Source organism: Pleurodeles waltl, chromosome 5, assembly GCF_031143425.1.
Source record: "Pleurodeles waltl isolate 20211129_DDA chromosome 5, aPleWal1.hap1.20221129, whole genome shotgun sequence".
Taxonomy (NCBI): Eukaryota; Metazoa; Chordata; class Amphibia; order Caudata; family Salamandridae; genus Pleurodeles; species Pleurodeles waltl.
This window is the reverse complement of record NC_090444.1, coordinates 416436602-416449748: the sequence shown is the minus strand read 5'-3', so window position 1 is coordinate 416449748 and position 13147 is coordinate 416436602.

Below are 13147 nucleotides of genomic sequence, written 5' to 3'. Positions count from 1 at the left end.
GTTTCCTTAGATTTTTTTCCTGTTCTCTGGATTCTTAATTCCTCTCGGTTTATGGTGCTTTGGTGTTATAAGATATTTTTATTAAGAATACCCTCTCACTCAAGCTTGCACCCCTTTTCCGTTAATTTCAGCATGCTCTATCTCTACGTCTCAATGGCTGGGTAGTCCTGTTCTCCGTTTCATTGTTTATGGAGACTCCGGGCCAGATTCACAAAGGTAAACTTAAGCTTTTATGTAAGTTTACTATTTCTTTTCTTGGTATTCATCAATTACAAGATTGATTTTACTAATAGTAATTTTATGATTATGGAGACTTTGCAGTCAGGGAGGAGAGCTCAGCACATAAAAAGATATGAGAGGCTACAACAAAATACAACAAAAACCTAGGATTCACTTTGTCCCCCCATGTATTAGAACAAAAGTTTACTCATATTGCCCCCAGCAAGAATATGGTATTAACTCTCAATGAAAATACAGTATAAAAGTGTTTTGTCTGCACTCTTCTGAGATCCATGTCTGATGGGACAATAAAAGTCTTGCCAATATCGAGGTATATAGAATGGGACTTTGCTTCCACAACAATCTGGGCAATTTGTATATAGTTCTGGAAATGCGAGGTATTGAGCTGTCAATCACTTAGGTTGCAATTCACCCTTGTATAATCCAACATTTTTCCATTGCTCATAAAAGTCTCTTTTATCAATATATTCAAATGTTTCTATCTCTTTCACTAAAATCTATTTTACAAAGCTGTGTTTTTATTGTTCTGACTAGTTTCTTGCATAATCACAGTATTTGAATTTCCTTTGTATGCCAAATTCCGTGAGTCTACTCGTCCACTGACTTGCAGATAGCGATGATAACCTTTCAATTTAGTTTTCTCTTGATTCAGGACACCAAAAACACGTGATCTAGAAAAGCCAATGGATCCAAAACTACATAAGGGATCGGGATTAAATGATTCCTGATACACGAACAACACATTCAATGCTCCAGCATCACAGTGAGTTCTTATCTTCTGGAATACAGGCTTCCAAGCAACATGTTCTCTCTTGGTGCAGTTTAAGTAGGGCCACACCCAGGATAGCCACCAAATCTCACAAGACCTCTGAAGACTTGCTCTTTACCACAGACCTTCCTGGCCCCTTGAGTTTTGAACAGATATTGGGGGGCATTACAACATTGGCGGACACCGCCGTGCGGCCGCCAATGCGGCCGCACTCCCGCGGTCCCCATAACAACATTCCCGCTGGGCCGGCGGGCGCAAACCTAGTTTATGCCCGCCGGCCCAGCGGGGATGCGGCCGCAACATAGGAGCCGGCTCCTAATGGAGCCGGCGGTGTTGCAGCCGTACGACGGGTGCAGTAGCACCCGTCGCGCTTTTCACTGTCTGCTATGCAGACAGTGAAAAGCTGCACGGGCCCTGTTAGGGGGCCCCTGCACTGCCCATGCCAGTGGCATGGGAAGTGCAGGGGCCCCAGGACTCCCCTTACTGCCAGCCTCTTCCTGGTGGTGCAAACCGCCAGAAACAGGCTGGCAGTAGGGGAGTCATAATCCCCAGGGCAGTGCTGCCCTGGCGGATTATCACCGCCGGGGCTAAAACGGCAGGAAACCTCCAGCCCCGGCGGTGCGACCGCGGCGCTACCGCTGCGGTCATAATATGGGTCTCCGTACCGCCAGCCTGTTGGCGGTACGGACGCCACTTTAGCCCTGGCGGTTTTTTATGACCCCCTATGTTGTCTGTGGTCAAAACACCATGTCAACACAGACATCCACTGTAGGCAAACAAACACACATGCAATGCAGGCAAGCAGAAAATCAGTGACCCAAAGGAATTGTAGAGCCAGAGGCTCACAGGGATTCAAAACATATTCACTGAGCAAAAGAATAGACATACTTATCTTATCAATCAGCAGGGAGCACAGGCAGGTGGTAATCCACCACCAATTCCCACTACAAGAGGGGAGGCAAACAAATATTGCTTAACATCCTGGAGCAGACAAATACCAATATGGGGTAAAGGGGGACAAGAAGTTAGTATGTCTGAATGTGTGACAATCCACAAGTCCTATGTCAGGCAAATGGCATAGTGGGGTCCCAACAGTACGCATGCCCACAATGCCTACAGTAGGGTAACTCTGCATGCCTCAGCTCCCATTCTCTAATTTTCAAGCATCTAGAAAGCAAACCCTGGAACCGCTATCCAACCCACAGAAGTGAGCATGCAAACATGCCATAAACAACTGTAGGAAATAAAGACAACAAAGGAGTAAACAGTACTAATCAAGCTCTATGCGGGTATACATGGTCAGAAACCCACACCTTTCAAGCTGGAGGGCGGGCAACAATACACTAAGAGGGACAAACTATGCAACACACGTCATTACACACAGCACACTATGCAACAGACATCCACCCTTCCAGGAGATTCACTCCATGCTTCAGAGTCATCAGGAAGCATGCCACAAGGTTGGATACCAGAGGATAAATGGGAAGCACTGTGAGTTGGAAACCAGTGCACCAAATCTCAAGTTAAAAGATCAGCAAAGAGCATAGAGTGAATCCAACAACGAGCCTAAAAGTGAATGAGGAATAGAAATGCCTCCAGGGTCAAAGTCATCTTACTCCAAGGTCCATAGCAGGACAACGTCCCCCCCAGGCCAGGGGGTGGCGAGGGCAAACAAGATAACTGTGTCCCAGCATGAGAAAGGGATGCAGGATAGACAATGTAAAAGATGCAATCCCATCAGGGAGCTCATGATCAAGCCCACAAGCAGTCCGCCATCAGAATAGAGGTATTTTCCTGGCAGACAGCAATGACAGTCTCCAGTGCTGCTCATGTAGGCTCCAGTTCGTTTTCCAGCAGCGAGCCCGGAAAATACTGAACTAAAACAAACATCACACAACACCGACGTCTGTCAGGGAGTAAGGAACACACCACCAGCTATCAGAAACCTGTGCCATTAGCTCAGCAGGCTCCTAGAAAACAGGTAAAAAGGTACAAAATAACAGTACCCTGCAGACCATTAGCTGCACAAAAGAGTGGGTACGTTAGAAGACACTCTAAAGGTGAGGACCTTGCGTTATATTTTTACACAGGTAGCAGGGTGGCTGTCTCAAGAGCACATATGTACCTTACGACATGCCTTATGGCAGAAAGAAGAGATGAGGAGATAAAGCATTGATATTGTTTGCCCACAAGGAAAGTATCAGAGGTATATCCTCATGTTAAAAAAAAAAAACGTGGAATCGATCTTTAATCGATAACTCCACATTTGCTGTAATGTGACATGAGTGCTTTTTGTTCTCAAAGACAAAATAATTCCGAAGTATAGTTCATTTAAATTTGTTTTATAGTTGACTAGAATATACTATTTTGCAAGCCATTATATCACTTAGCACTTCACTGGCACCCTAAAACCCCTAGAGAAATTATTTCTGTAGCAGTTAACACAAACGGCAATTTAAGGCAGTGTAGAATACACATGTGAGCAAGGACAATATTCCTTCATCCTTGCAGGTATAAATAGTGAAAAGGGGTACTTCCCACAAACCTAAAGATTACTTTATAAGGATGCAGCACCCTTTTTACCATTCATTAAGAAAGTCTCAGCCAACTAGTGCCGGTGATTTTAATATAATCATAATCCAATGTCCTTGTATGCTGATGTATATGGGTCAGACATCCCGGATGGTCATACAACGTATTGCACAGGACATAAACTGGATGAGGTGTGGAGTTGAAGGAGCTCCATTGGTGAAACTTTTCAAGCAACAAGCCCATTCTGTGGATGACATCTATTGGCAGATGGTCGAAGTAACTAATGCACCCAAAAGAGGAGGAGCTGTTGCGAACCTCTTGAACATCAAAAAATGTAAATGGATGAACATTCTGTCAAGCACTAGCAATGGACTAAAAGACATGAATGAGATGAGGCATTTGTTGGTTGCACAATTGTGAATTGGTGCTGTTCCCTATTATTTGGGTGACATGATATCTCTTCATGACACTACTGTCACCTAGAATGTTGCTTGCAAATTCAATGTTTCTGTGGATTACTGATCCCATCATGTAAGAAATGATATAATAGTTCACACCTTTTTTTTACTTGTCCCTTAGACTGACTCCCCACATCTGTACACTATGGCCCTCATTCCGATCATGGCGGTTCGGCCCGCCATGCCGGCAGTGGCGGCTGAAGCCGCCAGCAGGCATGGCGGGCCGAACCGCCATATAAAGAACAGGGTGACGGCCGCCAGCGGCAGCCATCACCCACAGCCATGCTCCTGCCGCCAGGCAGCCTGGCGGCGGGATGAAACACCATCCGCCAGGGTAGCTGCGCTACCCTGCAGATGATGTTTCAAATGCCGCCAGTCTTTTCCTGGTGGGATATCCTGCCAGGAAAAGGCTGGCGGAGGGGGTGTCTGGGGCACCCCTAGGGGCCCTGCACTGCCTATGCACTTTTCATGGGCAGTGCAGGGGCCCCCATGCAGGCACCCGTCGTGCATGTCACTGCCCGATTTACGGGCAGTGACATGCGCGACGGGTGCTGCTGCACCCGCCGCACACCAACATTGGCGGCAGCTCCTCATGGAGCCGCCCTCAATGTTGTGGCCGTGTTCCCCGCCAGACCGGCGGGCGGGGAAAACATTATACAGCCGCCGGGTTTCAGGGTTTTACAGGCCAAAAGCCTCTCCGCGATGCAGAAATGCATTTTGCGAGTCGGATCCGACTCACAAAATGCATTTCCGACTCGCAAATAGGAAGGGGTGTACCCTTCCTATTTGCGACTCGCAATGCTATGCAATTTCATTTGCGACAGCGAAAGCGGTTGCAAATGAAATCGCAGTTACCATCCACTTGAAGTGGACGGTAACCCAGTCGCAAACGGGAAGGGGTCCCCAGGGGACCCCTTCCCCTTTGTGAATGGAAACAAAAATATTTTTTCAGAGCAGGCAGTGGTCCTTAAAGGAAAACGAGCTGCACTTGGAAGAAAAAAAACTGCTTTATTAAAAAGCAGTCACGGACATGGTGGTCTGCTGTCTCCAGCAGGCCACCATCCCCGTGAGTGCCCATACTCGCAATGGGGTCGCAAACTGCGACCCACCTCATTAATATTAATGAGGTGGGTCTTTGCGACCCCATTGCGAGTTGCAGAAGGTGTCTGAGACACCTTTCTGCATAGCAAATTGCGACTTGCAATTTGCGAGTCGCACGGACTCGCAAATTGCAAGTCGCAATTTTCAACCTATCTACATCTGGCCCTTAGTGTTGATTTGGCTCACTGAGTTTAGAAAGAGTGATCTGGATGAAATGACAGTTTGGATAACAATTACGTGGGGGTCATTAGCTCTGATGTGGTGTGGAATGCCATTAGTACTGGTGTACATGTGGACGCCCCAATTTGGTGGCCAGAGAGTTGCATTTTAGATGTTGAGGCAGCATCAGACAATTAAGATATGCGTGCCTGCCACGTCTTCTGATTCTTTCACTGACGCAACGGTCTACTCTGATGTGACGAGTAACGCCTCCAGGATAAGTGTGCATGTGGACATACCACGATGATGACAGGTGGGCTTGCAGACTCCTTGTTGAGGAAGCCCCAGACAGATAAGTCAAATGCGTCTGCCATGTCTTCTGAACCTTTCACTGAGGCGCAACAAGTTGACGTTCCCCATGGCGGCAAAATAAAGAGATTTGTTTCCCCACTAGTATTCCAGCAAAATTAAGTTAGCTTAGACATGCAGCCGCTGGCTTTTATTTACTTAAGAAACCGTTATATGCAGGACAACTTGAATCTATAAAGTACTCTCTTGTCTACAGTTCTTGCATTGTGTCAACCAGATACTCCGCTTTTACTGAAGCGGTGTCAGGCTACCTTGGCGAATGTGTAAGTTGTAGCACGCAACCACATAATGGAATGTTTTGCACATGACTTGGGGTTTACTTCACCAATATGATGCTGGCACTATAGTAGTATTTTGCAATGTGCTTCAGTGGACTGAGTCAAAGTGGGTCCCAGCGACACAACCAGGGACCTGCTGGATATGATATTGATATGCAAGTGATATCGCAACATGCATTGGTGTGAATGTTTAAATTGGTGCCAGGATGTGATGGTGGATTTTTTTTACACAAAAGTGCCTGGCACATTAGGTTTATAACACCTGTTGGAGGAACTGAGGCCTGTTTTGTTTACTGGTTAATAACATGTGGATACCATAATGCCAGATAGCATAGAACACATGGGTGTGAAATCTATTGATGATATTTCCCCAATCCTTTGAGATGTACTTTAGACTAAGAGTTTAGTAGCACCAGTATGGCTAACCTTGATAACTAAGGAGCAATGCTGGACTTGGATTTAATTTCAGTTCAGTTTATTCCATAGGTGTCAGAGTTAGGAAACGGCATCCTGAGGATACCCTAGTAGTGGTTTGAGGTTGAAACATCAACAAATTTCCTCATACGGTTAAGGACTAGTTTGAGAACAGAGTAGCTCTGATATATAGGGACACCTCAGTTATTTGCTTTTCAGAAGACACCATTTGGTACTATACAGTCTATTATTGTCCTATATGTTTGTATTTGTTTATTTATATATGAACACTGCGTGGCCTACACTTTTGATTCATTTCTCACACTTTTGATTATTGCAATGTTTAAGTGATAATTGTAATTAAATATATAATTTTACTATTTGTCCAGCACTTTTATCTAAATTATGCATATTAAGTTAAGGTGTGCTCATACTTACAGAGAAATATACCTAAATTAAACTGACAAGTATAAATAAGTCAATGGGATTACAGGGTCTATAGATTGATTGGCTAACTGCCCTACTGAAGAAGTACAAAGTGACAATTGTTATATATTTGTAGAAGTTAAGCTCAGAAGAATGCCCTGTAGGAGAAGACATCTTCAAGACTCAAGAACGAATTGGCTGTTTAACTGTGACCCCATAATTAGACAATTTAAAATAGTAGAAGAATCCAAGGAGAGACAGCGTGATGGCAGAGAGCACTGTCTTATATTCAGAACCTGGATGAACTTTGCTTACTTCAATGAGAGAGCACTGTAATGAAGCCACAAGCTGGAGTATATGTAAAATAGTGGCAAGTGGAAGATGTGGAGCACACCTGTAAAAACACTAGGGCCTATATTTTTTAAACATTCATGCAGCACAGTACAGCACAGCACAGTGCAGCAAGGCATCTTGCTGTGCTACGTGAAAGAGATAGGGCAGGAATGTGCCATATTTAAATATATATAGGCGCTTCCTGTCCCCTCCATATGCTGGAGCACAGTGTGCTACCTTACATCAATGCAGGCACCCTTGCGCCGTGGTGCAATGGTGACTGCATTGTAGGCAGTCACCATTGTTCCTTCTTGCACAAAACAATCATCTGAGTTTTTGTCCTCTTTTAAGGTGTGTGGCAGAATGCAGCATAAGTAGAAAGAGGGAAAAAGAAGGAGAAATAAGCATATTTGTCCTCTTCATGCCTCCCCTGGGAAGGTGTAGCATTTTGACACATTCCCAGGTGTACCACTCATAATAAATGTGGCATTGCACCAAAATCAACCACGCTGAACCCATGGAACACCTCCCTGGAGCAGAGTAAGGCAAAGCAACGGCTTATGCTGCCTTGTATTACTCCAGATTTACCAAGCACTGCATGGCCATGCAAGGTGGCCTTGCATTGCTAGGAAAATCTGACTCTAGTGTTGTGTATCCCTTGCGCTACCTTGTGTGATGCAACGGCAACACAACACTATGATAAATCTACACCCAGGTATCAATGTTCTAGTCAGACACCTCTGGAAAAAATGTACAATGAGACAAGCTCTGAGGCTATCACATGGAAGTTGACTTCAACATGAGCATTCCCCTGGTATTTGTCACCAAACTACCATCTCCACACTACTGTGCAAGACCAAAAGCGAAGTCTGGCCATAGCCACCATCAGCCTTCCAGCTAGTGCCACAGCAGCTGGCAGCAGCTGTGGACACAGTTACTGATTCACCAAATTGGAGTTCCCTTCAAATTGTGTGTACTACAGGGTGATGCTAATGTGCATTGCATGTCTAAAGATGATCACCAAGAGGTTGCTTGACCAGAAGGCCTCCAACATTCTCACCAAAACCAAAGAGTAAGATGCAAGGGAAGGGAACCGTGACCTACGTTATATGCAAAGGGACGGTTTGAATTCATGGGACTCAACTCCAAATGCACTCTTACAGTAGAGGTCAAATGTCGCAATATCATTTACAAAAGTAACATAAATATCTTGTTTACATTTAGTTTACAAAGCTATCATTTAGATGTTCTATTGTTAAATTCAATGGAGCGATATTTTTGTAGACGATATTTAAGATGTAATAATTATGTCAGACAATATTCTGATGTCGAACCACTGTGAATACTAAACAATAAGGGAAAGTATCCACTCCTTTCCATCACTGAAAGCAAGCACATCCTAAGCAAGCACAGTCTTTAACATGAGGTTGCTCATGTCTCCCAAACAACAGCATACCCCATTACAAAAACACCAGACAGTAACAATATATCTTCATAGCACCACTATTTTATTGACATAACAATATATTTTGGGAACAGAAAGGCCACAGAAAAACTCCCTTTCAGGTGGCATTAAGAAAACCATTGAGACAGAACATTGAAGATATAAACAACCAATAAGAAACACACCAGAACTAAAGAAAAGAAAATAGCAGTAGAGACAACGACAGAGAACTATGACATATCAAACTAAATTAATGTTTTAAAGTTACATTTAGATCAATGTGTTAAATCATCAAAGATAGAAGGTTGTTCACCAAAGAACCATGTTGAGGGAGATTTACAAATGTTTGCCTGAATCCCAGATGTGTGCGTTGTCTATGAGTTAGTGCCGCTCACTCACGTCAGCCTTCCAGCCTTCCAGGGATGAGAATGGGAGATGAGGAGGTAATACCATTACTTCAATTCTCCTTTCCGCTTTCCAAACTTTATTCTGTCCTGCCCTACCTTCTTGGTCTGGAACTTTGGTTGTGGGTTAGGTATTACCAGGAGACATTCTGGGAAGCACTCTGTAATATTGGACATAGAGAGAGATGTATGCTTTACGTAAAAAAAAAAAGAAAAAAAAGTAGTGCTACAGAATTGGAAGCCTCCACACAGATAGGGATGAGAATGTGAAAAGAGCAGGTAATATGTTATGAATTCACTTCATGTACAAAATCCAGGGCCTCATTTACAAAAAACTGATGCATTGTCAGGGATGCGTCACATTTCTTGCACCTGCCGCACATCCTCTAACAATGTCATGGATGCACTGTAAATACAATACAGAGCTCTATGGTGCACATTTTCACAGATGTGTCATATATTCTGGCAACTCTGTGGGCGCTAAAGTGACACATTGCTGGAGCTGCATCGTTAAACTGACACAGCTCCAGCAATGCAAAGAGAGTCCCATTGGGAAAAGCCCTGCATCAATTTTACGGCTGGTTTGAGCAGGCGGAAAAGAATTTGACACAGTGGAGTCAAAGAGTGATGCAGTGATAAGTTGTAAATCTCACTGCATCAGTTTTACATGGCTTTGTCGTTGGGAACGCCTACCCTGAGTACACTATACCTGGCACAGGTATAATATGAGGAAGGGGTTTACAAATTGATGCATCAGGTCCAATGCGTCTGTTTGTAAATATGAAACAGTGCAATGCACTGCTAGCGCCGCCGCTGTGTCAAAAAAAATGGTGCAGCAGCTGTGCAAGGTGCTTGTAAATGAGACCTCGAGTATCATAAGCTGTATTTTCTCATTATGGAATAATAAGCATTTCTCACGTGTGTATTCATATCACTATTTAAATATTTTGTTTACTCATCTTCTAACAAAACCAGAATCTTACAATATGCATCATGGGAGTCCGTGACCGATCCCTTTGTGTGAACAGCTGGTTAAATTACAGCAGTCAGATGCCTTATTTACAACCTTCCTGGTTTTTATCAAATGAACAGCTGCTGATGCATGTCCTTATGAGCACACATAATCCATGGAGATATTGAGTGAACGTCACTTTCATGAGGATTTTGGTAAGACAGAGCATGCAGATGGCTAAGGGAAAACTAGTCACTATGCGAGCAGGAGCAGTGTTTTTTTACCTACTTCCCTCAATAGAAATGTAAGGCAATGTATTTCTGGGACCCTTCTCTCTTCTAGCAACTGTCTTCCACAGGGAGGCCTACTCATATGAGACTAAACCTTGAGGAGGCTCACCCAAGCAAACAACACTGGGGAATCCCAGTTTCTTGTTCTTCGGGGTGGCACACTTCTTTCGTGTTCCCACTTAACACAGTTGTGTAATAGCTAACTAACACAGACAGGAGTTGACTGCGTGGGTTTCACATTCTGCTCTTTCAGATTTGGGGCAGACACGACTACTGCAGTGATACAAATGCCTTGAAAAGTGATCAGGGTGGTGGAAGTACTGCTGTTTTTTATGCTATAGCAGACGCTATTTGGTGTAGCCACTGTTTTGATGTTCCCTTTGTGTTTCTGATCTCTTCCCCCTCAAACGTTAGGCGGGGAGGTAAGATTTAAACTTGCTGTTTGTCTTTTTCAGTGAGCTCTCCAATGAGATCGGTCAACATCTTTTGGTGCGGCCATTTATTCATTTGCAGAGCAGGTCAGAATTTTAATGATTGTAGTTTGTAGGCAGACGAATTACACTCTGAGTTTAGGCATTCCTGGCTTAAGTGTTGAAAGACCCAAGCTGCAAAGTTTATTTGCTTTTCTGGAAAGTTATGTGTATTTGTAACAAGCACTATCACCCGCAAGGATATCCTGGGTGTGCCTAGCACTGCCTATGGTACTTTTGGTAATTGAATGGCTAGATCTTCATCTTTTTTCAGAATCCAAGAAGAGAGGAGTAGGCTCTGATGTGGAGCAAGAGGTTGTTTCACATTTTAGAAGTGAAAGAAGAGAACGCCCATAATGTGTGTTCCAAGTACCTGATATTTTAATGCAAGCAGAGGCTAATGACATATCTTCCGAAGGGAAGTGAGAGGGGCGGAGGTTTGTTAATATCTAGAGTAAAGAAGTGACTTCCAAAAGCCTTAATCTTTTTGTGGGAAAGTATACCAGGGGTAATCTCTCAGAATGGGTTATGCCACAGAGTGATGAACATATATATACATGAAAAAAATTAATAGGGCAACAGACATGGTTTATTCCAGCTCAGGTATGTTAATTTGGTTTCCTAGAATGGGGAACATTTATCTGATGCAATTCTTTGAGCTACTTTATTTCTGGGAGACCCTGTTTTGGCAGTGGAGGCTGAATTTGTCAATGGCCTCCTCACCTGCAGCGGAAAACTTCACAACAAACCTTGAAGGAGTAGCATGGACATCGTACTTCTTTTCTTGTCATTCTCTAGACAGGAATGTGATTCATTTGTGGGGAAGAGGACTAAAATGCTGTTGGTCCTGGACCTTCTAGCTTTACCCCTGGGTTGTTTGTGAACTAATTTCCTAGGAGCAGTGGCTTACTGTGAGAAAACAGGGCTGATTGCAGAGGCCCCCTAACTTTTTGCCCCCATTTTCCACTTTATGCTGGTGTTTTCCTGACTCTGATGGTGCCCTGGGTACTGCTAACCAGTCCCAGGGCCTGTGCTCTGTGTAAAATGGATATGCAAATTAGGCTAATTATAATTGGCTAAGTTAACCTACTTATATGTCCCTAGTATATGGTAGGGCATGTAGGTTTAGGGACCACAGCATAGGTGGTGCACCCATAGGTGCACTGCTGAGGTGCCCAGTGTCATTTTAAAGGCAGGCCTGCCTTGCTGGCTGCTTTTAAATTAAAGTTATATGCAAATTCGACTTTGGAATTAAAAGTAGTTCCAAAGTCTTAAACTACCTTATTTTTACATATAAGTCACCCCTAAGGTGTACCCTATGTGCCCCTAGGGCTGGGTGCCATGTAACTATAAGCAGGGACTTTATAAAAATAGTTTTATAAGCCCTGGTGAGGTAAAAACAGCCAAATTAGTTTTTCCCTCTTTGTAGTAAATGGCCTTCATAGGCTAGAATGGGGAGACTTTGTTTTAAATTTTAAAGTCTAATTAAATGATGCATACCAAGAATTTGGTATCAAATTAATTGTTGTAATAAATCCCACAACTTCCAGTTGTTGGATTTAATATAACTTGTTCAGGTAAAGAGTTTTAGACTTTACCTAAAAAGTTGCCAATTTCAGCCCTGCATTGTTTTTGCTGCTGTGCTCTGATTGGCCAGCCTGTAACAGCTTAGCCAAGCTGCCTTGATGAGGTGTGAAGTGGCCTGGCTTCACACAAAGGAATGTGCCTGTGGGGGGGAATCTCCCCTCAGCAGATGGTGAGGCAGGAAGGGGGAGGGCTGCCAAACTGGTCTTCAAAGGCAGAGAAGGACATTTGGAGCAACCAGCAACACCCCCACATCCTGCAACCCCAGACAACTAGGTGCCCCCTTGATTAGATTAGGAGAGGGCAGGAGAGGGGTGTGTTTATGATTTTTAGCCACACCAGTGGGTGGGCTCAGCCAGATGTAACCTCCAAAAATCAGATTCAGCCATGATGGATTTTTAGAGAATGTTGCCCACTGGGATGGATTTTTGCCACACTTCCCAGGAAGTGGTCATCGCAGGGGGAAGGACCCTGCCCCTGATTGGAGAACCAGGACCCCCCTGCTTTTCACCCAGGAGCAAGGATAAAACTGGCAGACCTGCACCCACACCTCAGATCCCCATCAGATTCCAACAAGGAAGAACTAAAGGAGAAGAAGGACTGCCCTGCTGGACCCCTGGCCTGCACCTGGAACCTGCACTCAGAAGGACTGCACCAGCTGCACACTTGGGCTTCATCACAAGAAGGACTTTGCCTGGCTTCAACTGGTTCAAGGAGGGACTCTCTGTTTGCTACAGGTGAAAAATTGCTATCCAGAGTCCCCTGCACCAACTCCTGAAGAAAGTGACCAGCTGACCACTGTCCAGTGGCCAAAAAGGAGTTTGCGCCAGGTGCATTCTGGGAGTTGTAGTCCGCACCCCCCAAGGACCATCTCAGAACTTCTGGACCCTTGGGGTGAGCTGTGGACCCCAAAAGAACCATAAA